At 47.0% G+C, this 24,199-nt stretch overlaps 1 protein-coding gene and 1 pseudogene across 3 annotated transcripts in view; both read right to left on the bottom strand.

Moving 5' to 3' along the window:
• Positions 1–20,343, bottom strand: part of LOC144806043 (uncharacterized) — a 29,963-nt gene extending 9,620 nt beyond the window's left edge. Inside the window, exons 1-2 of one of the 3 annotated variants that reach the window (XM_078672497.1) lie at positions 20,193–20,343; positions 18,503–18,661 (exon numbers count right to left, since the gene is read on the bottom strand). The gene's annotated coding sequence lies outside the window, so the exon portion shown is untranslated. Of the gene's footprint in view, positions 1–18,502; positions 18,662–19,710; positions 19,817–20,192 lie in introns of those variants that run through there. The other 2 variants (XM_078672505.1, XM_078672493.1) reach the window with 2 other exon arrangements.
• On the bottom strand, positions 526–6,400 carry LOC144804118 (alpha-1-antiproteinase 2 pseudogene; annotated as a pseudogene).
• Positions 20,344–24,199: the final 3,856 nt, after the last annotated feature.

Here is a 24,199-nt window from a genome sequence, read left to right as displayed (position 1 = left end):
TCCACTTAGCGATTTGCGACTGCTGGTTACACTACTGAATAGGGACACCAACAATATTGTGGTACAAGAATATAAAAGAAAGAATATTGAGGGACAAAATATCAAAAGCTAAGTGCATATAGGGAAATATAGATTTACTAAGACCCGTGCAGAGCAATGATGCATGAAAATCTGCAACAGGAAAAAAAATAGATCAGTGTCATATTTATGATGATATTAACAGTGACACAACATAGCAGTCAGGTATGTACCAAGAATATCGAACCCACAATATCGGTGGAACATAATATCGTGGACAAAATATCGTGGAAAAATATTGGCATGCAAGTAACTCTTGATTTTCTATACCTGACTCTACATATATGTACCTACTCTGTACAAATATTGTCAAGGTACGCAGATGTAGGGTTTGGAAACGTAAATCCCATCTCTCAGAGTCCCTCTCACTCTCGTCTCTCTGATGCCCAAATCAAGGTGTCTCCTGTGCTTCATTTTCTCCCCTCCCTTGGCTCATTGCTCCAAAGCTCAAAGAAACACTGGCACAGCAAGTATGCCCTGGACTTCTAATGCAGCTGCAGCACCAATGATACCTACAGCTCTATTAAGCAGGCTGTCTACTCTGCCCACACAACAGGGCCATTTTCTTTCCAGGTCAGATGCACAAAGCAGGCTTTCTGCCGCTTTGTGTAAAAAAAAAACATTAAAAGAGCACATTTAAGCCCCCCCATCCCACCTCCCCTGTTGCTTGGGTCTTGTTCTGTGCACAACAATGGTGAACTGGGCACAAATGCTAGCAAGGAAAATGCACCCCATGTTCTTTTTTTATAGTACAACTGCCATAACTGGGGTTCAGTGCCCACTCACAAAGGGTGGGGAGGGGCTCCTATGCTGGGAAACAGTAGAGAACTAAAGAAGAAATATTCCTTCTTACCAACGTGCCTGCTACCTTAAAGAAATGTAAAAGTGTGCAATGCTTAATCACCAAATATAAAGGCTAATTTGAATCAAGTGTAGCTTTTAATTAACGGAGTCACTCGGCTTCATGGTGACAAATATTTATTCTTTCTGAATGATAATATATGTGTCCTCCTTTAAAAAGAGTGCACCCTTTAAATGGCCACATATAAAAATATTCACACTAGATATCGTCTGAATGCTTATCACTAAAACCTATATTTTTAAAGCACTTGTTTGATGTTAAACAGTATTTTGCAGCAGCCTGTTTTATACAGTTTTAAAATAATGGCAGTCACAGTGCTTTCTGTCAAAGATTGGGACGTTGTAGCACTATAAACAAGTCACTATTCCTCACTGTACCAATCAGGATTAATTATAGACTGTCTGGTCACACACTAAGACATCTTCATTGATCACGTTAACCAACTGAGGTTTCATAAGGCAAAAGAGTATATTTCCCTTTGATTAGTGTAACTTGCATTTATTTTTCATTTGAAGTGTGTGCATGTTTTTATATGCAATTACCAGAAGGTGAAAAAAAGCAATACAATGCTGAATGGGTTCTTTCTTTTTGAACCAGGTCTTTGACTGACTTCCCACTCACTGACCCTGCCCCATGCCACTCAGTAGTACCATCCTCACACTTGTTTTATGGGCTTTATCTGCTGCATGTAAATGAAGACAGTACAGAAATCATAAACGTACCTTTCGAGCTTCCAGGCTTTCTTCATTTAAATGTAATTGCAGACCCATTTGCATTCCCTCTCTCCCCACTCCCTGGGACACATCCACAGCCACCCAGAGGGGCACGCCCCACAGTTTGAAGTCCTCTGATGTGGTATTCTCAGTTTACCTGGAGTGTAAATCGCCTGGCATTCTTTAAGGTTTTCTATGGGGCCACTATTTATGGGAGGGTACTGTAATCAATCACTACAGATGATGAACATGCAACATTGAAGGGTATCCCAGCACTTTAACACATGTTCCGCTCCTAATTATGTGAAGGGCGGACTACACTAAAGCCCCCTTATAGTATTGTATTTCTTCAACAACAACCATGTGTTTTTAGTGAATGTCCGGCCTTCAACTTGTCTGTGTACGCGTTTGTAATAAAATGCAAGAGGATACTACATGGGGCTTGAGTGTAGTCCATCCTGGCCGTTCTAGTACACTCCTACACACTATGATTCCTATGCAGCAAGTCTGGTTGTGAGATTCCAGATCTCGCTGCTATGGGGAAGACCCTGACGCTTGGCCCACTGTGTGTGACATTGGGCAACTAGTGGGCAACTAGTGGGAGCAGATCTTGCCCAACTATGCATTATTACTGCGCAGCTTGGCCCTCGTGGTCGCCAGGAGAGACATTAGACTATGGGGTAGCTTGGAGGTCTCAAGCACGGAGCAATGGTTAGCAAACATGGTCTGGTGTTTGCAGGCAGACAATACAATGTAAGACGCAAGGCTGCTCTCAGAAATGCGAAAAGGTGTGGGGCCCATGGAGAGAATTCTGAAGCATGGACTAAACGTGCAGCAGAGACAAGAAGGACAGAGGTGGATTTTCCACTCAGTCCTGGTACACGTATCTTTGGGTGGTCTTTCTATATCGGGAGGGGGCCGGGAGATTCATACTGTGTATATAACTCCTCCTTTTTACCGGGGTGTCCAGTGTAACCATCTACTGTCTGATGAGAATGTGTATTGTGTTCTGGAAACGTTTCGGACCATTATTTCACCCTGTTATAGTTTTTATGGTTCGTACTATTGATGAAAACTTACAAAGATTTACAATAAAAAAGCAAGGTAGGCCCAGGGTTGAACGAACTACACTTAATGGCACATGCCTCTGGGTAAGAGGGAATGAATGTTGAAATGACCACCCCACTATGAAGAGGATGGTTGGCACCGTGCCAGAGCAGATTGAAAAACGTCTCTTGTAGCCACCTTTGCTTCTGTCGTCTGACCTGCCCTTTTGCACTTCGGGTGATATCCTATCCACGAGTTATGGTGTCTTCTAAAGGCTGTCTTGGGTTTGACACCCAAGCTTAGATGCTGCTGAGGCGCCAACTGCTGTTGCTCGTGTAGAGTTTGGTGTATCGAGAGGCTCATGGGCTTGTTTTCCCTCCCTCTAGAGAAGTTGGGTGCAAGAGCCCAGGTGAGCAAGCCCTGAGTTATCCAGTTTTGTGTGCAAAGTCCCACATGCAAGCGGCATGGGTGCCCAGCTCCAGCTTCTGTGTTTACGACCGCGTTGTATGTCTCGTGGTTGGTTCATGCGCGGTATGAATGCTCTAGAACAGAAGGAACTCGCGGACATCCCTAGGCGAGGTTTAAGGAGGTAAAGATAGTGTTTGTCTTGGGCTTTTCGCTTTTTTGGGCTTCTTTCGCCTCTCCCCAAAAGTGCTGTACTCAGCCAGGCAGCCTCCTCTGTGCGGCTCACTCACTGCGATATCCAGGAGTGGCGTGACGGGCGTGTGTGTCAGCCAATGTGCAGGCAGCGGTGGGAGCGCCTGAGGGCGGGAGGGAGGCCCAGGGTGGGCAGCCCCCTTGCCGAATGCGATCTGTCTGCGTGTGTCCATGCGTAATGAGAGGAGAGCCCTCTCCTTTCTCTCTTTCATTCATTCAGCCCACCCCTGCCTCTAGGGGGCTTCCGCCTCGGATCACGCCTGCGACGGGGGTTGCACAGAGACCCAAAATAAAAATTAGAAAACAATCGCAGCCTGTGCGCCCAAAAGTCATCGGGCGCGCCTCCGGTCCTGATCTGGGATTTTCCTGTTTTTTTCACCCCGATGTTTTGCTTTCTTTTTTTCTTTTGAGTTTTTTTTGCGAAGCGGCAACGAGAAACCAGTTCTTTGCTTGCTGCTCCTGAGACGCTACATGAAGGCCGCACACTCAAAGTCACGCTGTGCGCGTTTCCACGTGCTGTGCCGTGAGCGTGCACATCTGACGCATAGGAATGAAACTCGTCATCGAGAAGCCCGTGAAGCCAGCCAGAAGAATTGCGGAAATGAGCTAGCGGGGCTCCCGTGGCCATGGAGAGCCCCGCCTGAGCCGCTGACCCTACACACCTGAGGAGGAAAGACCGGCCTGGAGAGCAGCGGGGGAGCCCTGAGTCAGCCCGGTGAGTAGGGGGACTGTTTTTTGGTGCATCAGGCTAGCGAGACAGGAGATGGGCACTTCGAGTGTGTGGATGCGCGTGTGTGACTGTGTGTGCGCAGGTGGGGTGGTGTGTGTGTGTGTGTGTATGTGTGTGTGTGTGTGTGTGCGACTGAGAGAGGCATGGCTGACTGACTGAGATGTGCACGGCTCCGGAGGCGGGGGGGGGGGCTGGGCGTGCACGCCCGCGATGGGAGATCGGCGCTTGTGCCCCGGTCTGTCTCCCTTCAGAGCTAACTCGGCAGCAATAGGTCTCGAGGACGAGACCTTAAAAGGTGCATCGCTACTGCTCATGTCACCAACTCCCATGCTTGCACATTTGACATCATTTTACAGCATCTCCACCTTGTGCCTGTTGCCCTGTTGGCTTCTGGCCCTTTTCTGATTAGTCCTTTTTCAAGCTACATGGGCACACTACACTCAGATGTCTCTACGGCTAGGTCGGTGCTGTGTAGTGGCCTATATAAATTTCAGTCCTAAATAGAATTTGCATGTCTAACACTCGCACCGCCCCCTCCATCGCACACTGGTAGAGGCTGCCTCTGGAGGGCACAATAAGCACCTCTCTGGTCATCAAAATGCACCCCACAGGCCCACAGCAAATCACAACGACAAGGCTTGGCCAATCAAGCGCTCCCCAGCGGTGCAGGAGCTCACCTTCCGAAAATAGCCACAATGGCATACGAAGAGCTCTATAAATACAATATCTGCATATTATTTTAAAACCTTAGATACTGTTGCTAAAAATCAAAAAAATATAAAAGGGGGTGAAAAGGGCCTGCTCGTGTAATGTTAACCATCAGAGATCACCTGGATGGCAGCCAATGGGCGCAGCGAGTTCAAAGACACCGCTGAATGAGTAGGGATAAGAAACCACTGCCTACGCCTTCAATCTCCCTGGACTTCAGCACATGGGTGCAGCTGTCTCCCAGGCGCTGACTGACGAGGCTGCGGGTTTCTCTAGATAAAATTACACACCCAGACTTAGTATTAAGAACATTTTTGTTAAGAAAACTACATGTTAGAGAATTTTGGCGCTATGTAGACTAATAAAAGAAATGCATTTCAGGAGTACGTGAAGGACACAGCGCCCTTTTCAAACAATGTTTTTTTTCTGCCAGGCAATGCAAATACCATCTTTTGTACAGCTTTGTGGAGATGATAGGACTAGGTAAATACCGAGCTTTTATAGCAATTCAAGGACGCTGTATAAAATGCAGTCTAATTTACAGCAGCACTAGTATTAATATTAAAACGTTCTTATAGGGCGCACAGCTACCCACAAAGGGCTTCCTGGCGCTGACAGAACAAGCAACTATTGCTGCACTAGTTTGTATATAAAGTGGCGTATAGAAATCAGCCATTATAAAGTCATTTGCGCACAGCCATCTTCACACAGTTACAGATGATTTACTTTTTGTCTTAGTACAGAATGGGATTGCATAACAAGTAATCCAAATAAGTAATCCGATTACTTCTGAGCAAGAAAGTAAAGCAGGACAGGTAGACACTTTCAAATAACTTTTCCAACTCCGTTGCTCGTGAAAAAGTATGCTTTTAAATGTTCAATTACTTCTCCCAAATCCCGCAAAGTCAACAACCATCAAGGACAAACATAACAATAATCAATGTGTGTAACGCACGACTGTCTTATAAATAATAATCAACCTGAAAAAGGATTACTTCTTTGTTATCCAATGAGAAAAAAAATCTACCTTGCAAAAGTAACATTAAGCTCGTGCGGTTTCATTCGTGCGTAAGACATCTATCTTACCTCTGAAGTAAATGTAGTTGATGAGAACCAGCACAGTCCTTGTGTCCTGGCTGCTGAGCAAATCGACAATTTTGCCCTTCGTTTGCTCCTCAACGTAACCATTGATCTGCTTCTTGGCCTTCTCCTCATTTTGGAAATCGGTGGAGAAGGCTTGGGACTGGTAGTTCTGCTTGAGCTCGTCCAGGAAGGGGCGCAGCAGCTCGACGCCCTCGCGGATGAAGAGGGCGTTCCCCGTGTGCAGCTGCAGCTAGCTGCCGGGGTCGTTGAGCACCTGCAGCAGGTGGTGGAAGCTGGTGTGCACCTCCTCCAAGGGCAGCTCACCGGGGGGGGGAGGAACCCCAAGCACTCCACCATCTGAGAGAGGGTGCCGGTCCGGGCCCCCACCGACAGCATGGCCATGGCGGTGGAGATGCTGACGGGAGAGAAGAATATGTTCTTGGACTGTGCCGCCGCGGCGACATGCTTGTAGAAGGTGAACACAAACTGCCCGTTAGCGGGCGCCACTTTCTGCGCGGCCATGGCGAGGTGCTGCGTCTACTCTGGGGAGGTTTCAGCTCACTGTAGTACTGTACACCGGCTCCTCCCGAGGATATGCTTCTGTGGAGTGAGGTGAGGGGTTGGGTTACTTGACTCACTGACTGAATGCCGAATGCGATCTGTCTGCGTGTGTCCATGCGTAATGAGAGGAGAGCCCTCTCCTTTCTCTTTCATTCATTCAGCCCACCCCTGCCTCCAGGGGGCTTCCGCCTCGGATCACGCCTGCGACGGGGGGTGCGCGGAGACCCAAAATAGAAATTAGAAAACAATTGCAGCCTGTGCGCCCAAAAGTCATCGGGCGCGCCTCCGGTGTCACTTCCTGATCTGGGATTTTCCTGTTTTTTTCACCCCGATGTTTTGCTTTCTTTTTTCTTTTGAGTTATATATTTTTTTTTTTGCGAAGCGGCAACGAGAAACCAGTTCTTTGCTTGCTGCTCCTGAGACGCTACATGAAGGCCGCACACTCAAAGTCACGCTGTGCGCGTTTCCACGTGCTGTGCCGTGAGCGTGCACATCTGACGCATAGGAATGAAACTCGTCATCGAGAAGCCCGTGAAGCCAGCCAGAAGAATTGCGGAAATGAGCTAGCGGGGCTCCCGTGGCCATGGAGAGCCCCGCCTGAGCCGCTGACACAACACACCTGAGGTGGAAAGACCGGCCTGGAGAGCAGCGGGGGAGCCCTGAGTCAGCCCGGTGAGTAGGGGGACTTTTTTTTGGTGCATCAGGCTAGCGAGACAGGAGATTGGCACTTCGAGTGTGTGGATGCGCGTGTGTGACTGTGTGTGCGCAGGTGAGGTGTGGGGGTGGGGGTGTGTGTGTGTGTGCGTGCGCGACTGAGAGAGGCATGGCTGACTGACTGAGATGTGCACGGCTCCGGAGGGGGGGGGGGCTTGCTTGCTGGGCGTGCACGCCCACGATGGGAGATCGGCGCTCGTGCACCACTCTGTCTCCCTTAGGAAGCAACTCGGCGGCAATAGGTCGAGAGAGCTCGACCTAAAAAGGTGACAGATCTCATTGGACAGGGAAACACACTAGCCGACATTACTGACCGAGCCACAGCTGAGTACCAAAACACGACTCGAATGTATGTGACCAGGTCACAAGCTGAACGATGGACTGACGCTAGAACGACTGTAAGAGATATATAAATGACAGGTACACAAGACGAACGGACAGAGTGGGCGCGGGTGGGACTAAAAGACGAGGAAGGCTGCTGGAGGACTAAAGAAGGAAACAAATGGCTGTTACCAAACGCATATCTAATCCCCATATTGACCATGGCACACTTACCTGCACAGATAGGATCCGCCCCCATGACTGAGCTGATCACTAGGGTATTGCATAACGGCAGGATAGCAGACTCAGCAAAACGCCTAGTACAACAATGCATGGTATGCCTACAACACAACCCAGGGAAGGGGACAGCAGTACCACGGGGAGGGGTTGGAGTCCCCGACCACTCCTTTGAAGTCCTCCAAATGGATTACATCCAATTAGAAAGGTGCCATGGTCTGAAATACGTCCTAGTTTTTGTGTGCGCCTTCAGAAAATGGGTGGAAGCATACCCCACTCGCGACAATACCGCCTTAGCTACTGCAAAGGTATTGCTGAAGGAATTCTTCCCTAGATACGGCCTTTGTCGAATTTTATGGAGCGACAATGGGCCCCACTTCGTAGCAGAAGTAATACAAAACATTCTAAAGGGTTTGGGGGTAAAGCAAAAGTTCCAAGCTGTCTTCCACCCCCAGTCAGCGGGCCTAGTAGAACGACACAATACCACACTAAAGTAAAAACTGGCAAAGATAGTCGCCACAACTGGGCTGAAATGGCCCGACTCCCTCCCACAGGCATTGCTATCAATGCGTTCCACCCCAACCAAGCACAGACTGACCCCGTATGAAGTAGTCTTTGGCAGGCCTATGAACATTTGGGCGGCACCGAAACCAGACTCCATTAATGATGTCCCGGACATATTAATCAGACCCTCCAGCATTTCGCAATTCACGAAAAAATCGCGAAATGAGCAGACTAGCGCGATGCCCGCAATATTTACAATTATTGCCGCGATATTTACAGAAAAGCGTTAGTAAAACAATATCCTTTTAATGGCAGTGCGCGCACTCGCCACTACGTGCTGCCGTTCAGCCATCGAGTACCCCTTCCTGCAGCAAGATCGAAGCATTTAGCCTACGTGGCTTTGATGTGCAAATGCGCCCCTTAACTTCGCCTACTGGCGCCTTGCTGCAGTCAGTCCTACATGAACAGGACTTTTGCTCGCATGATGCCAGAGACTCAGAGAGAGCGTTGGTCGGCTCAGGCTGCGGCAGGATGTTATCAATTTCCTGCCACCCAGGCCCCCAGGAATTGCTGCTGACACCGAACGCTAGTGTTCAATTATAAGAGCATGGCAAGACGGCCCATCCTTCCTGAACTCGACATGTGCTGTAACCCTGCTGTGTGTGAGGGGGGAGGGGGAGGGGGCTGAGACACCTGGACACCGGGGTTTGTGTCTGGTAATAGTGAGTCTGACAGCAGGTGCGGAGTGACTTTAAAAAGGCACACAGCATGGCTCTCAGAAAAGTGGTGCCAATATGATGAGCTCCTCTCTCCAGCCGGGACAGTCTTTAGGTTGGGGGGGGGGGTGAGGGGGGGGGGGCGAGGAGAGGTGTTAGAACCATACAGAGAAACGCTAATTGATCCAATTGTAAATTAACCATTGCCTGGGTAGCTGAGACTAGAGTTTTTTTGCAGCTGTTTTCTCACAAGGAAAGTTACTCAGAGACGAGTGCAAATCTTTGGGGTAAAAAACTAAGGACCGGAAGGTAGTGAAGTAAGGGGACAGGGTGAGGATAGATTGCGAAGCCTAAGGGGGAAACTTAAAATTGTAAGTTCACCATCATGGTCTGTGGTAATTGTGATCACACGTAGCGCGCATATTCGCAAAACCATATTTTATGAGGATAACTGTGATGTATTGTTTTTCTCACAGAGATCCTTTTGTTTGCTTGTGGAACTTATGCAGCACGGTGCTGAATTCCTTTAGTATCCAGGAGTTTTCAAGCAACAATAAAAAATGTCAAGTTAACTGCTGAATAATGCTCCTTCTGTTGCAAGATCGGCACTTTGTCATGATAAAAAAGGGCAGAGGATTATTCCTGCTGCAAAGGACGTAAATCAGGTTACAAAGGCACTAAGATAGTGTCCTCCAATTTCCGGTACTTTGCTGCAGTTTCGAAATATTCTTAAAGTTTCTAATTGCTCTAATGGGCGTAATTTATGATATTCAGCTATTTACCTAGACTTCATTGCTTTATTTTGTTCAGGAGAAAGGGTCACTCAAAGTCGTTGAGTGTCACTCATATTTACACTGAATTTATGAAAATGTCACACACAAGCAATCTGAAACCTTGGCAGCTATTTACCCAGCAGCCGAACTTCGGAACTGCTGGGGATATTTTAAGGCCCCTTTTGGAACATTGGGTTTCAGAAAAGACGATAGTTTTTTTTAAATGACTTTTCTTGCCTTTGTCCACTCACAAACTGTATCTTAAATTCCCACACTTAATTTGCTGCATTACTTTCTGGTAAAGCACTCTAGGAGCAAAGCAGGACTTCCTGCATGGGTCATATTTGTATTATCAATATATTTTCAATGTTAAAAAAATTAATAGAAATCTTTGTTTTTTAAAATGGACAAGTCTGGAGGCAGTGGTGCCCCTGCAGGGGTGCATACATGGGTGCTAGAAAACCCCAGGGGGAAATAAGGCCCCTTTTAACGAGGTGCAGATTGGAGCTGTGCTTCCATAGAATCGCAGACACTTGCCTGTTACACAGTGGAATACTTGCAAAATCAGTTTACATTGATTTAATGCTGAAAAGTAATAATTCCGAGAAAAATAAAGTGCCGCAATAATGCCGCTAAATTTCCATTTTTGTGCCGCTAAATATCCATTTTTGTGCCGCTAAATTTGCAAATCTATGCCGCAATATCCTGGGGGGTCTGATTAATGTCTGATTATCTGTACAAGTTAACAAACGAATTAATGCTTATCCACCAACAGGTGCAGCAAGCCATACCAGACGTCTCCAGGGGCCCAGGACATGATATTAGACCTGGAGACTTCGTGCTGACAAAGAACTTTCAGAGGACGAAGAGCCTGGAGCCCAGGTGGACGGGCCCCTGGCAGGTCTTGATTGCTACCCGAACTGCACTTCGAGTGGAAGGAAAGTGAAATTGGCTCCATGCCCACCACTGCCGGAAGATCTCCCCAACACTGACAACCTGCGAGGAAGTGGACGTCCAAGAAGAGCTCCTGACGAAAGATCGACCAGCCCTGAATTGCTACCCAGACAGAGACACTTGAATTGGCAGAATCCCGACCCTACATTACCATCCAAGAAAGGGTACAACTTGAGGTCGACAAAAGGAGGGCGTCTCGACACACAGACCACTAACTGAGTCAAAAGTCTCAGATCGGTAGCTAACACTACAAATGCTACCAGGAGAAACGCTAGACAAACTTATGTGGTCCTGTGAGTCATCGAGCCCCATGAAGGTGATGGAAGAACCCGGACGACCGAAGAACCGCCGCAAGGATTCCAAGACTGCTAAAGTTCACAGCACAAAGACAATTGCACTCATAGCAGCATCCTTCGCCAGTCTCTTGCTAATGGTCACAGTCTGGATCACTGAAGAGAACGCTCCGGCTTAACGGACAATGTCACCAACCATGCAACCCACTACTAAGAGTGAACACTATCTGGTGTCACTGTCACCACGCCTCCGAGAACGACGCAAAGAATTCTGGAACAACTTTTTCCTCCAACTGTTGCACCAGCACAATCTTGCCGCAAATGCTACTAACTGTTGGGTCTGTGGGCTGCTACCACATGCCACTGAACATTCCATTCCTTTCATCCCTTCACCCTTCTCTGTTCACGGGTCTTGCCTCGCTTGGTTAATGCTCCTGCAAGAGAGCTACAAAGACAATGCCACATCCGATGGGACAATCGGACAATTCTACAACGAGTTCTGGCTAAACAAAACTGGAAGAACGACTGCTCCCTTTTGTCCTCTCACTTCAAATGCAACCTTCCCAATGGACATTCCTGCGAAAGAACGAGTGGAAATGCAAGTGTTCAATAATCCAGCCAGACCAACCTTTTCCTTCCTAAAGAAAAGAACAGCTGCAACCATGACTGTGGCCCTATCTGTGGTGAACGTCTCAAGCCTTGTCTGCATCGAAGGCTATGGAACAAAAATAGTGGGTCACAGCACTTGTCAAATCACAAGGACTCTGAACACTGCCGACCCCCCTTCATTTGTTGCATCACCCAACATGTACTTCATCTGTGGTACAAAAGCCTACACCAGGCTCCCAAAAGGCTGGGGGGGCACATGCTACATCGGCATTGTTCTGCCTCCAACTTATACAGCACCTGCAGGACACCACCGATCACACAGGTGGAGGAATGTAATGTAAATGTCATGGTACTTATAGAGCGCACTGTCACCAGACGGTCACCTTGCGGTGTTCGCCTATGCGGTTTCTTGGCGCCGATACTCATACCACTGTGGAATCCCTCCTGGCTTTCCCTGTGAAGTGTCCACTCCTGGGCACCCCCAGGGAGAAGCCAGGCATCCTTAGCGCTGTTGGGGCCGGTGTGGAGGCTAAGCAAGCTATTGCCCAGAGTTGCAGCGTGGGGCCCGTGATTAGAATAGGCACCAAGGCGAGAATTAACAGGTCCGAGGAAATTGAGCCCGAGAATCGAACCCTGGTCCCTGGCCAGAACTCTGCATCAGGATCTGCCGCTCTAACCATTGAGCCACACTCCTCCACTCACGTCACTCCTCCACTCACGTCACAGGTCGCTCTACTGACGGGATAGTCTGATAACACTTTACTCCTGCTTTACCCTGACATGAATTCAACCACACCAGCACAGCCATAGATAAGGAGCGCACAAGTGACCCCGGGGGAGGGGAGGGGTGGAAGGTCGGGATAGAGGGAAAGGGGAGGGGGGAGTTAAAATGTGCACACGGTTTATGCTGCTACTGTTATTGTTCCCGTGTTCCATAAATATATCATCTGTTTGCGTTATCAAGTTGAACGGTCAGCACCAGACCGCATAGGCTACTGGGAGGTTTGCACACTGGTTTTCAATGGTAGCCTCAGACACTGCATCAGGACTGGCGGAATGTAGTAAAGTTAGCTCCTGGGTGAGCACCTTTTGTTTTTCATAGCAAAGCTCGAATGCATGTAAAGAATTGTGGCGATGGGCTAATTGATATAGAACTTGTGCACGATTGTGAGCTCCTATATGAGATGCCTGTTATGTCAAAGTGTAATCTTAAAACAATAAAAACAGATTTGACAAAAAAAAACGTAGCCCCCGCCGAGGCGCAACAGTATGATATTTAAAATGCACAATGGCAATAACCATGTGTTATATGGATTTCAGACATAAAGGAAGCCGAGAAGAGTGTGATTGCGTATTTATAGTTTATAACAAATATTCAGACCAATTTCAAAATATACACAAAGATTGGTGCTTAGGAACACCAGTTGAAGGTAAGAGATGTTTATTTCTAGTTGTAGGTTTATGGGAGAGCACAGATGCAGGTCCTATACAGAAGACCACCTTTCCCCAACTGACATAATACATATTACAATAGAACCCCCACTGCATGCCATCCTACGTCATAATACTATGACTGCAGGATACCGCATGATTAACTCCCAAAAAATAAAGCACTGTCTGAAGATTCAACTAATTCTCTTCAACTAATTGCTCTTAAATTAAATTGACCACGGTCCTCATTACTGCCCATTGACCAGTAAACATGCACAGGTACTAATGTTAATATATAGGCTGCTCATTTGTATTCATGGATGTTGGACCGGGCCCTTCTGGCAGGTCCACCCCTGAAGTTTTGCTTGTTATATGTGACCTGGGATGGTGATTCCCACTCTGAGTGCGTGTAGATGAGAGAAGCCTGCCCACCCACAGGAATGCATGGGGAATGTGTGTGTCCCCGATAGTTCCTGGTGCGTGGGGGGTACAGGCTCGAGTCTGGTATGTGTGGACTCGTGTGATTGAATGCTGCAAGATGATGTATGCGGCGTGTGTGTGTCTAGAAGGGAAGTGCCACTTCTAGACATCGGTGTGGGTGTGCAGTAAGTATGCTGACGCGTGATTGGCTGAAGCCAGCTGGGGAGCCTGGCTCCAGGAGTCTGTGTGGGTCTGCCCTGGTGGTGAATGGAGAGATTAACATGTTGATGTGAGGGAGGGGCTGTGCCTGTATCCTGTATGGGGCTGGGCTTTCCCCCACAATGCTGGCTCCACCCCCCTGGGGTGCGTCTGATGACCGGGCCTGCCTGATGAATGGAAAGGGTGGCTGGGGAAAACAAGATACTCCCAGAACCAGCTGCGACTGGTTTCTCCCCCACCCAGCACCTTTAGACAAAGGAATTTCATGTATAAAAAGAGGCTGTGACCTCTTCTAAAATGTTCTTGTTCCCACTTGAATCTACCAGGGGCGTGTTGCTGCTTGGGCTCAGGGTTGGCTTGCCTCCCTGGGCCCTGCCCTACTCCTGGACTTCTGATGGCCTTTCCCTTCCAGGAGCTGCTGTGCTCCACCTAAGGTCCTGGTCTCTTTATGGACCCTGCTGTTCCCTGTGCCTCTAGCGCTTGGGAAGCGCTTTTCTTGGACCCCTAGCGATTGGGAGCGCCTTATCCGGCTTATAGCGCTGGGAGCGCTTCATCTCTGTAACTAGCGCTGGGAGCGCTTTATGTTTCCCCTCGCGGCTGCCGCTGGCCGATCGTGAACTCCCCTGACAGGTGCCTACCCTGCCGAGGGGCACAGTGCCGGTTCACCTTCCCATCGAGTGCCACCTCGACTTATGGATCCCTTCCAACCAAACCGGTGCCCACCCGGCATTGCTCTGAGCTTGTCTCCGTCACCGCCGCCAGCCCGAGCTTCCCAGAGTCCCGAGAAGCCGCCGCCCCGTCACGAGCCGCGCCGCGCTGGGATTGGTCCCTGCGCCAGTGCCGCGCTCGGATTGGCTGGGACCGGCGAGGGAGCAGGAAGCAGCTTGGGTGCCCGGCCGGAGGTCCCCGAACGAAGGGGAACGCCGGGGAGGAGAGGAGAGCCGCCCGCAGCCATGGAGGATCCCGGGGAGCAGGAGCTCCCCTCCGAAAGCTGTCCGAGCCGGTGAGTGAACGAGGCTCTGGGGGCCATTTCCGCTAGCGGGGGCGTCGGGGCACATTGCCGGTGCCCGCCCCCCGCCTGCCTGTGAGTCAATCTTTCTCGAGCCCCGGGAGGCTCCATCTGTATCTTGATTCTCGAGCCCCGAGAGGCTCCATCTGTATCTTGGCTCTCGAGCCCCGAGAGGCTCCACCTGTGATTCATTTGTTTCGAGCCTGCGAGGCTCGTTCTCAGCCCCCCCCCCCTGTTTTCGAGCCCGAGAGGCTCCACCGTTAACCCTTGTTCTCCTGAGCCTGCGAGGCTCGAACCCCAGCACCTTTGTCCTCAAGCTAGAGGGCTCCCTCCCTGCTACACTTTATTCCTTAGAGCCTGCGAGGCTCTCACGGGGGCACCTTCATCTACAGCTGCCCAGCACTTCGTGGGCAGCTGCCACGTTCAGGTTTATTGTTGGCTACCTGCAGCCTGCTCTGACATTGAGACTTTGGGCGTCCTAGCCCATAGAGGCCAGATGGCCTGTTTCTAATGTGATTCTGAAAGTTAACCCGTGTTGCCTCTCTGAGGGGCCCCTGATGTGTTCTGTACCTTGTCATTCCTTCCTCCCTAAATATCCTAGGTCTCATGTATGTGGCTTCTGGTTAGAGTGAGTTCTACTGCTAGTTCTATGAAGCGCCGGGTTGTCATGTATTCTAATGCTAGCTCCTGGTTGTTATGTGCTCTAGTACTAGTTCTAGGAAGCTCCCAGTTGTTATGTGTCCTAAATGCCAGCTCCATCATGTGCATATTCCTGGCAGTGGTCCCAGGGCCCTGTCCTGTATATATTCCCTTGTAACCCTGCCCGTGCCCCTGGCACCTTGTAAATTGTGTATTTATCTCTAAGTCTATTTTTCATATTTATCTTGTGTGGAGTTCCTTTTGTGGGGGGCCCGGGAGGTTGTTGCTGGGGGTGCGTGCGCAAATGCTTTACACATGACCTCCGAGATAGGCCTGACTGCTCGTGCCAAGCTACCAAGGGGGTGATCAGGGGTTGTCTTGGCGGGTGACTTCCCTACCCTAACTGGAAATGGTGATTTCTGCCTGGCCTTGGCTCAAGCCTCGGCCAACCAGGGATCCCATTTCTAACAATGGATTAATAACTTGTCTGATACTATGGCTATGTGGCTAAATATGCACTTTACATTTTGTATTGCCATGGAAGCTCCTGTTTATATCTATTTTATTTGCTTCAATGCAGAATTTGACCATTAAACCAAATGCCTCTCACTACTTTTAGGTGCAAAGTTATACAGCACAAACTGTACTCCACTGGATTTAATCCATCTGACATTCCTATCACTAAACCAACCAGCTCGAAGACTACTGGTGGATCTCAATTTAATATGAAGATATGAAAAGTGTATACACATTTTAAAGAAGAAATAAATAAGCTTCTCATGCCCCCTCCCCACCACGTCTACTTCATTGCCCATCACAAGGAAACAAAATATACAGTAGCTCAATAAATGTTAATTTGCTGCATACTACAATTAAATCTAAGTAATATCTTTTACATGAACTCGAATGTAACCTTGTACCTCCATAGAGAAGTTTCTTGTTAAGTAACTGCAAATAATTGATCCCAGAAGATTAAAGTCTAAAAAGCCCCTAAATCTACTATGGAACTGGACAACTCAATATATCAATCTAAGATCAACTAGAATCAAGGTCTGGTTTTAGAAAAAGAAAAGGGGGTTCATGTGGAGGAATCAATAAGGAACTCTTAGTAGGGAAAACTCAAATTAGTCCATACTTACATGTCAGGTACGAAGTCCCAAAAATTTTACATACCACCTCCCAATCCGATTAATGAACCTCTCCCCAATTTTTAAGGGAGCAGGCAGCAAAGTAATGGGGCTATAGTTAGTTGAAATATTTCGATCTGGTTTCATTTTTTTTTTTTAAAGAAGTGGCAGAATCTTGGCCTGCTTTCAGATGGAGGGAACGATCCCAGATGCCAGGGATCTGTTAAGAAGGGAATTCAGCACTGGGTTGATGGTGCCCACTCCATTTATAAAAAGACAGATAGAGGACCGGGTTCAAATGGAAGTCAGAACTAAGATTTCCATGCAAAGCAGCAGCCCATCCAAATTGGATTAAAAAGTGATCAGTCCAAGAGAGAGGGAGGGGAACAAATATACTTAGACTAATGTTTGAGAAAATTAGGTCAATAGTATGGCCACCGCTATGTGTGGGGTTAATACCCGACTATGAAAAGCCAAGCGGGCCATAATATCAGTAAGACTGATAGTGTCAGAGTGAGAATCCCAATGGATATTGAAGTCCCCAAGTACCAGACAATGAGAAAAGCGAGAGATGGACACCTTCCAGCAATCTGCGTTCAGCCCAACAAATTTGCTGATTGTATTACAAATCAAAACTGCTAGGTGGCAGCAGATTCGCAGTACTGGCACCCCGCTTTTGGAATACCCTGACTACTGACATCAGATCCTGCACAGATCTCCTGAGATTCAGGAAGCTCCTCAAAACATGGCTTTTAACTCAGGCATATGATTGCTGCTCATTCAGATATCTGACTATCCACCCAGAAGCCTGGTCACTCCTATCGTTAGCGCCATAAAACCAATGTGTGTACATGCACTCTAAACGAAATGTAACAGCCTAGGCAATTAAAGTCAACTAATCATAAGAAGATGATAATAGAGAGGAAACACTAATTGCAGTTCACATTCAAATATTTATTAACACAATTAAGAATTCCATTAAGAAACTACAAAGTAAACAGTATAAATCAATTTACAAAAGTAGGATTAAAATAAGTATCATCACAAAATTACAGATTAAATTCTGAATTAAAAAGTGGCACAATTATATCTCGACGGTCACCGCCAAAAAACAACTTCTGTGAAGACGTCCGTGCAATGCCCCTGGCCGGCTCAAAGGTTCTTACATATCGTGGAATACTGCCACTGTAAAGTAATCCTCATATTCGGAGGTTACTTTCTATACAAGAGAACAGATATAATTTTATACAGTTTATTGTCAACATAATCAGCGACCAGGAGCCTTTATTCACGTTTTATGCTCAATTCAGATTCGGATGTTTTAATTTATCCACCGTCTTTGGCATGTAACTAATCTTTGGTTACTATATTGGGGTTTCATCTATATAGATGTAAGATTCCTGCCTCCAATACAAAAGAATTTTAACATCAGCTTTTTCAACGGCCCTAATCAATCCATATTATCCCTTTCTCTAAACTTACGGATTACAAATTGCTTGAAAAAATCTGAAAGTGCCAAAACTAGTAGTGTGTGGCAACTCCAGAAGAAGGCGCTGGTCGCCGAAACGCGCGTCGAGATATAATTGTGCCACTTTTTAATTCTGAATTTAATCTGTAATTTTGTGATGATACTTCTTTTAATCCTACTTTTGTAAATTGATTTATAATGTTTACTTTGTGGTTTCTTAATGGAATTCTTAATTGTGTTAATAAATATTTGAATGTGAACTGTAATTAGTGTTTCCTCTCTATCATCATCTTATTATGATTAGTTGACTTTAATTGCCTAGGCTGTTACATTTCGTTTGTTGCTTTATCCCTGACCTAGGAATTATTAGAATTATTTCTTCAGGGGGTCCTTGATACTTAGACATAACATGCACTTTATAAATAATTTTAACATAAAATAACAAGGAGGGAGATAAAGGGTAGGTTTATTAGGAATAGTAGGGGTGCTGCCATTCAACATATTTGGGGAGGGTATCCTAGACTTCCGGCCTCAGAGAGTACATTCCAAAGAAGTGGCCACCCCCGTGTGTAATGGCAGATGGGTTTGTTAAGGGCGAGTAAATCATCTTTAGAATACTTCAAACATACCTCAAGCATATGGGGAGAAGGAGCAAAATGGCAGGCGCTGGACGCTTCCGGGACACTGACGGGCACAAACATGCTGCGTGCATCAGCCACGGTCTCAGTTAAATACTGTGGGAAGCGCGGAGCAGAGACCAAGCAGCTCCACCCCAAGCAGTGCTGGACCTGGAGACAGAAAGTGAAGATGGTGTGGTGGAATTAGATCTGAAGGGCTGGTAGGTCTCTTATCTTGCAAACTTAAGCAGTGTCCAAAGAATCTATCTGGTTCTCAGCACTGAAATAGCTCTCAAGTTTGATACTTCATAGGAGGGGCGAAAGCACAAAGGTGCCTTGCTCACCACAAACAGTTGTATCATTGCCGTCTGCGTGTTTCAAAAGAGGCACATGCCCCTAGTTGGCATCAAGAACGATTTGGTTTCTGTAATACAATACTGCCAGTTATGAAGTGATAAATATGCCACTTGTTGCAAAAATATATGACTAAAATAAATACAACACAGATTTGCACTGGACTAGTTCTGGTAACTGTCAGGTAGTTTTACTAACTAACACAGCCAGTGACTCATCAACCAGCATTTTAAGGAGACACCAAGGAAATTCTTTAAAAAAAAAAACACACAGGAAGGTGAAGATGTGGCAACACACACTATGTACACCATGCAACACTGAAATGTAATGTGCTCAGTAAAGCAACATGTTCCTGAATAAAACAAACAATAAACATCTTCTCAAAACCACAGCCCTTTTTAATTTTCACAGGTTCCTTTCTCTATAGAGCAGTTTTCTAAAATAAGCACTAAAATTGAGGAATAGTATGGAAGGATAATAGTACTGGTAATAGATATATTTCCAGTAAAATACTAACCTTTTTATATCCTCCGAAAATTCTCTTTTAACATATTGAGTGTACATTCTGCCTGTAACTTTTTGTAATTCACCTACTCTAAGCTGTTTTTATCTCTTTTATGGAAGTATGAGTCAATATATGTTTTGTGTGTAATGCTTTTATGGCTGTTATTTTAAACAACCGAATAAAGTTATTTTGACTTTGACTTTATAGAGTAAACACGAAGAAAAGTTGGGTAGCTATTTTAAAGCAGAACAGACCAGCCCAATACCAGTATAACATTAGCGTCGGGGAAAAAAAACACTATTCCTAGCCCTGCACACTGAACGGCTACCAAATGGGAGTGCACGTTTCAAGTACTCCCTACTTGCACAAATTGTATCACCACCGAAGGCCACGCAGGTGCCTAAGACAGCAGCTGCAGAGTAAGAAGATGATGAAATATCACAAGTGATAGTGCTTTATCCAACAACATGGCGCCCACAACAGGCACACCCAGGAGCTCGGTCAGCGCTCTAGTTGTTTTAGCTCGCTGCAGCTCTCCTACTTAAGATCCGCGTCCGCCATGTTGGGTGAGGTAAATAATAAAAGTTCACCTCTCGAACACCGCAGCTTCTTTTTCAAATGTCTTTTTTGCAGCTAGAAATATCGCAAATTAGACCCGAAGGTATGGGAGGGTAAATTTTCCCTTATGTAAATACACATTCGTGTGCTTTGTGGAACCGGGGAGATATAGTGATTCGCCATGAATCAGGATATGTTGGACCCGACCGGACGCTCGCCCCCGGCTCCAGGTGGCAGCTCAGGCCGCACCCCCGCCCGGTGGTTGTAGAAGGAGCGGAAACTCACCTTCAGCTAAGATGAATCCCCGTGATCCGGGAAAAGATCCGGAGGTCCCCGGGCACCGACGCGGTCGGCCTGCAGTGGGGAATAACAAGAGATTCTTCCCCTTGTTTGTATTTAAATGAGGTCCCTGGGCGCCGCAGGCTCTGATTGGACCATGTTATTGCGGATCCGATTGGCTACAGCTGCAGCAGACTCATGCTTCCTAGACAACCTATGATTGGCTGCAACTCTCTATAGTAGTTCCAGATAGCCTGTGATTGGCTGCAAGTATGCCTCTCCCTTTACCTCACAACTGTCCTATACAGCTTTTGATAGGCTGCAAGCATCCCCCTCGCCCCAACTAGCTCGAGACAGCCTGTGATTGGCTGAAAGTATACTCCTATAATAGCTCAAGACAGCCTGTGATTGGCTGCAAGTATACACTATAATAGCTGCCCTTGTGGCACAAACAGGTAACCACTGACATGGTCAGTAGTTGGTGATGCCTGGCTGGTAGTTGGGGAGGCGTGACTAGTGAGCGGTAGCGCCTGAAGGGTGATTAGTAAGGGCCTGGTGTAATTCCGGATGGAAAGCAAGGACTTCACATCTGCCTGATGGCCACTATTTTTTTTTTAACATACGTTATTGATTTTCCTTTTAACCGTTGCATCCATGAACACAGTTTGTACATTATGCTGTAATTAAGCAAGGTATCATACGTTTATTGGTTATATTACATTGCAGACTGGCTGACGGCCATAAAGGCACTCCTAGCGGGAGCTGACGTCAAGTTAGTATGGTTTGTTGGGAGGCGGGACCTGGTTGGTAAGGTTAGGTCTAGGTGATTTTAATACTTAATGTGGCTTTGTATTAGTTAGTCTGCTTTTGGAATCTTGTTCTATAGGGATTCTTTCACATGAATCTTATAATGCAGGAGGTTTAGAATTGATGGTTATGAGATGTGACAGTTGAACCGGTGTTGGCAGCGGAGGAGATCCTGTGAGTCGGTCCTCCACTACCATGTAGTAATACATTTCACCGGCACACTCCTGATGTCGCCAGCACTTACATTACTACAAAACTGTTAGCTACAAGGTGAGCTACTTGGTGGGATTGTTACGCTTGATCCCACAAAACACATAAGAGGGGGGATGGGGAGCTAAGAAGTAAACAGGTCCCGCTCCCAAGGTTAACCCCTTTCGTGCAGGGAACGTTCAGCGGACGTCACATGCACTACCTCTGCAGTGCTGCGCACGTCCGCTGAACGTTCCGGCCCCACCTGCTCAATAGAACGTTCCGCACCAGCGCAGAATGTTCGGAGCAGCAGAGGGGTTAATGTAATAATCACAAAGGAATTACGCCGCAGTGGTGAGTACGGGTGTGTGGGAGGGAAAGGAAGGTGAGTGAGTAAAATAACCACAATGGTACCCTAATTGGACCGTGGTAGAAGTGTACAGAAGTTAAATGACGTCACCGGCATTTGAGCAGCGGCAGGCAGGTGATAGGATGTATTCCGGGAAGATGCACCATATCCTTTTCCATACTGCGCTGCAAACACTGATGCGGCCAGCCTTTACTACTGGGGTGGTTGAATCGAAGAACTCCTAGAGGATGTTCCTTTAGGTGCATTGACACCTACTTAAGAACCTGAATATAGGTACTATAGGGATACTGGATACCGCATTCTCATATTCCTATTTTTAACTTCTCTACACTTCTATCACGGTCCTGAAGAAACGCCACTGGATCCCTTAGGGACCCTCTGAAGGCGTGAAACATGTCGACTTAACGCGCTCACTCGCCATTACCACTTTTCGCTTGCTGACAAAAGAACAGAAGGAAAATATTTACTCTTCAGATATAATTTGTCTTGAGGCCTTCGTTGTCACCAATTTTAACTTTACCACATGGACTCCTGAATAAAGGTTCTTTATGGTACCATTGTGGTAATTTTACTCACTGACCTTCCTTTCCCACCCACACACTCACCGCTACGGCATTACTCCTTTAAAGAACTCCGATAAAGAGCCCTATCGCGGGGCCCGTGGGGGACTGCAGCACCATCCCAGCTAAGAGCAACGCCCGATGATGAAGCATGATCCCCCACATGGGTGCGTGAGGGCACTTCTTCAAAAAGGAGGAATTTCCCCACCTCCACACTACTCCATTTCCAACCTACCCTGTGAGTCAGTTTCTCACAGACTCTCACAGCGACCAAAATAGGCCAGACCATCTTTTCTTTAAGAAATGTTACCCCTTTGTGATTATTACTGTTACGCTTGCTGCCATTGCTTTTGGTGACAGTAAATAAAAATAGAAGAAAAACCAATATACCCAGTTGAGACCTGGGTGAGTATAATAGCATATGAAACTGTCTCAACAGGTATTAATATTGAAATTATTTGCACATGGTAAAATAGTTGCATAGAAAAAGAAGAAAAAAGTTGATTATTGCGGTCTGTATTTGTAAATAAGCACAAGAATACATTCGGACACAAAAGTATGATTACTCTATAGATGTGCAATCGATATAAAGTGGAGAAGTAGTGCTTGTGATAAATGTGAACGGCACACGTGAGGCATGTGGAAGAGTGAACGTAACAGCAAAGGGGGATGACTTTAGAATGGTACAAAACATGAATATTGGAGGAAACAATTTTACAGAAGCATGTTAAGTGCCAGAGGCCGTACATCCACTGTTTTTGTTAACATTGTTTCAACCTGTATTATGCCAGATAATCATCAGGACAGTGATTGCACAAATCAGTTTTATGCTGGATGCAGTCTGTTAGCTTTTGTGTAGATTGGGTGCTAGGAGCCGAGGTAAGGTGTAAGTAAGGTAATCTCACCATGAGGCAAGAGGTCCGTCTTTGAAATTAAATCCGAGGTTGGAGGGATCCTGAAGTGTACCAATTGGTTACACTATGAACCACAACCCTGAAGCACTCGCGGCTCTGGAGGCTTCTCGGATGAACAGACACATTTTACGCAGCCCTCCTGACCCCTCCATGTGTATTGCTGCTGCAAGTGTTAAATCAACGCAGTCTCTCTCGCACAACCTCCCACTCCTTCCCTTGAGTGCTGGATTTACCACACCTATTTACTGCTTAGCTAATTGAAGTGGTTGTGGATCACTGACTTGATAGTGCAAAGCAGCCGTTTTAGGAGTCATGGCTGTTTTCTAATGGTTTCTTCATGGCTTCTTCACCATGCGCCGTAACAACATCAGGCAGCCATCTTGAGAGTAATTGTGACATTCAGTGCAGCGCTTGTGCAGCGGTTTCATTTGATCTTGTGCTCATATTATGTCAGCCAGTGCCATTGGAATACCCAGTGACACTCGCTTATACCAGTTCTACCTTGAGCATCCTGCGGGTGTACTGCTGCAGTGGCAATTCAGGAGTCAGTCTCCACAAAGTAGCATTGGCGCATAAACACACACTTGTGAGTACTTTATTGTTTGCAGTGGTGTGCTTTCGCTATCGGTGATACAAAAGGAGATGCTGGACGAAGCGTTTGAGCAAATCAAACACTCACCCCCAGTCAACTGATCTGGGTTTAATCCATCACCATTCTTTAGCACACTCCGGCACCCCAGTTCAGACATGGCCATATGCAAATCAGTCTGACCTTGTGCCTCATGGGAACAGTCTAGCCCGAACTGCCAAGCCATGTCTTCCCTGGACCGGAAACAACCATCCTGGGACCGGTTTCGGGTTCATAACCCTCATCAGCCAGGCTATCTTGAATCCAGTGGCAAAGTGAGCAAGGGACTCACGTCTGAGCATACCCTGCCAACTTAGGGTGAACAAAGCGATACAAAAGGGGATGAAGGACGGAGTGTTTGAGCAAATCAAACACTCGCCCCCAGTCAACTGATCTGTGTTTAATCCATCACCATTCTTTAGCTCACTCCGCCACCCCAGTTCAGACATGGCCATATGCAAATCAGTCTGACCCTGTGCCTTATGGGAACAGTCCAGCCCGAACTGCCAAGCCATGTCTTCCCTGGACCGTGAGTCCAGTGCTCT

Source organism: Lissotriton helveticus, chromosome 1_2, assembly GCF_964261635.1.
Source record: "Lissotriton helveticus chromosome 1_2, aLisHel1.1, whole genome shotgun sequence".
NCBI classification, from domain to species: domain Eukaryota; kingdom Metazoa; phylum Chordata; class Amphibia; order Caudata; family Salamandridae; genus Lissotriton; species Lissotriton helveticus.
The sequence above is the reverse complement of the archived record's forward strand: the minus strand, read 5'-3'. Positions and strand labels throughout refer to the sequence as shown.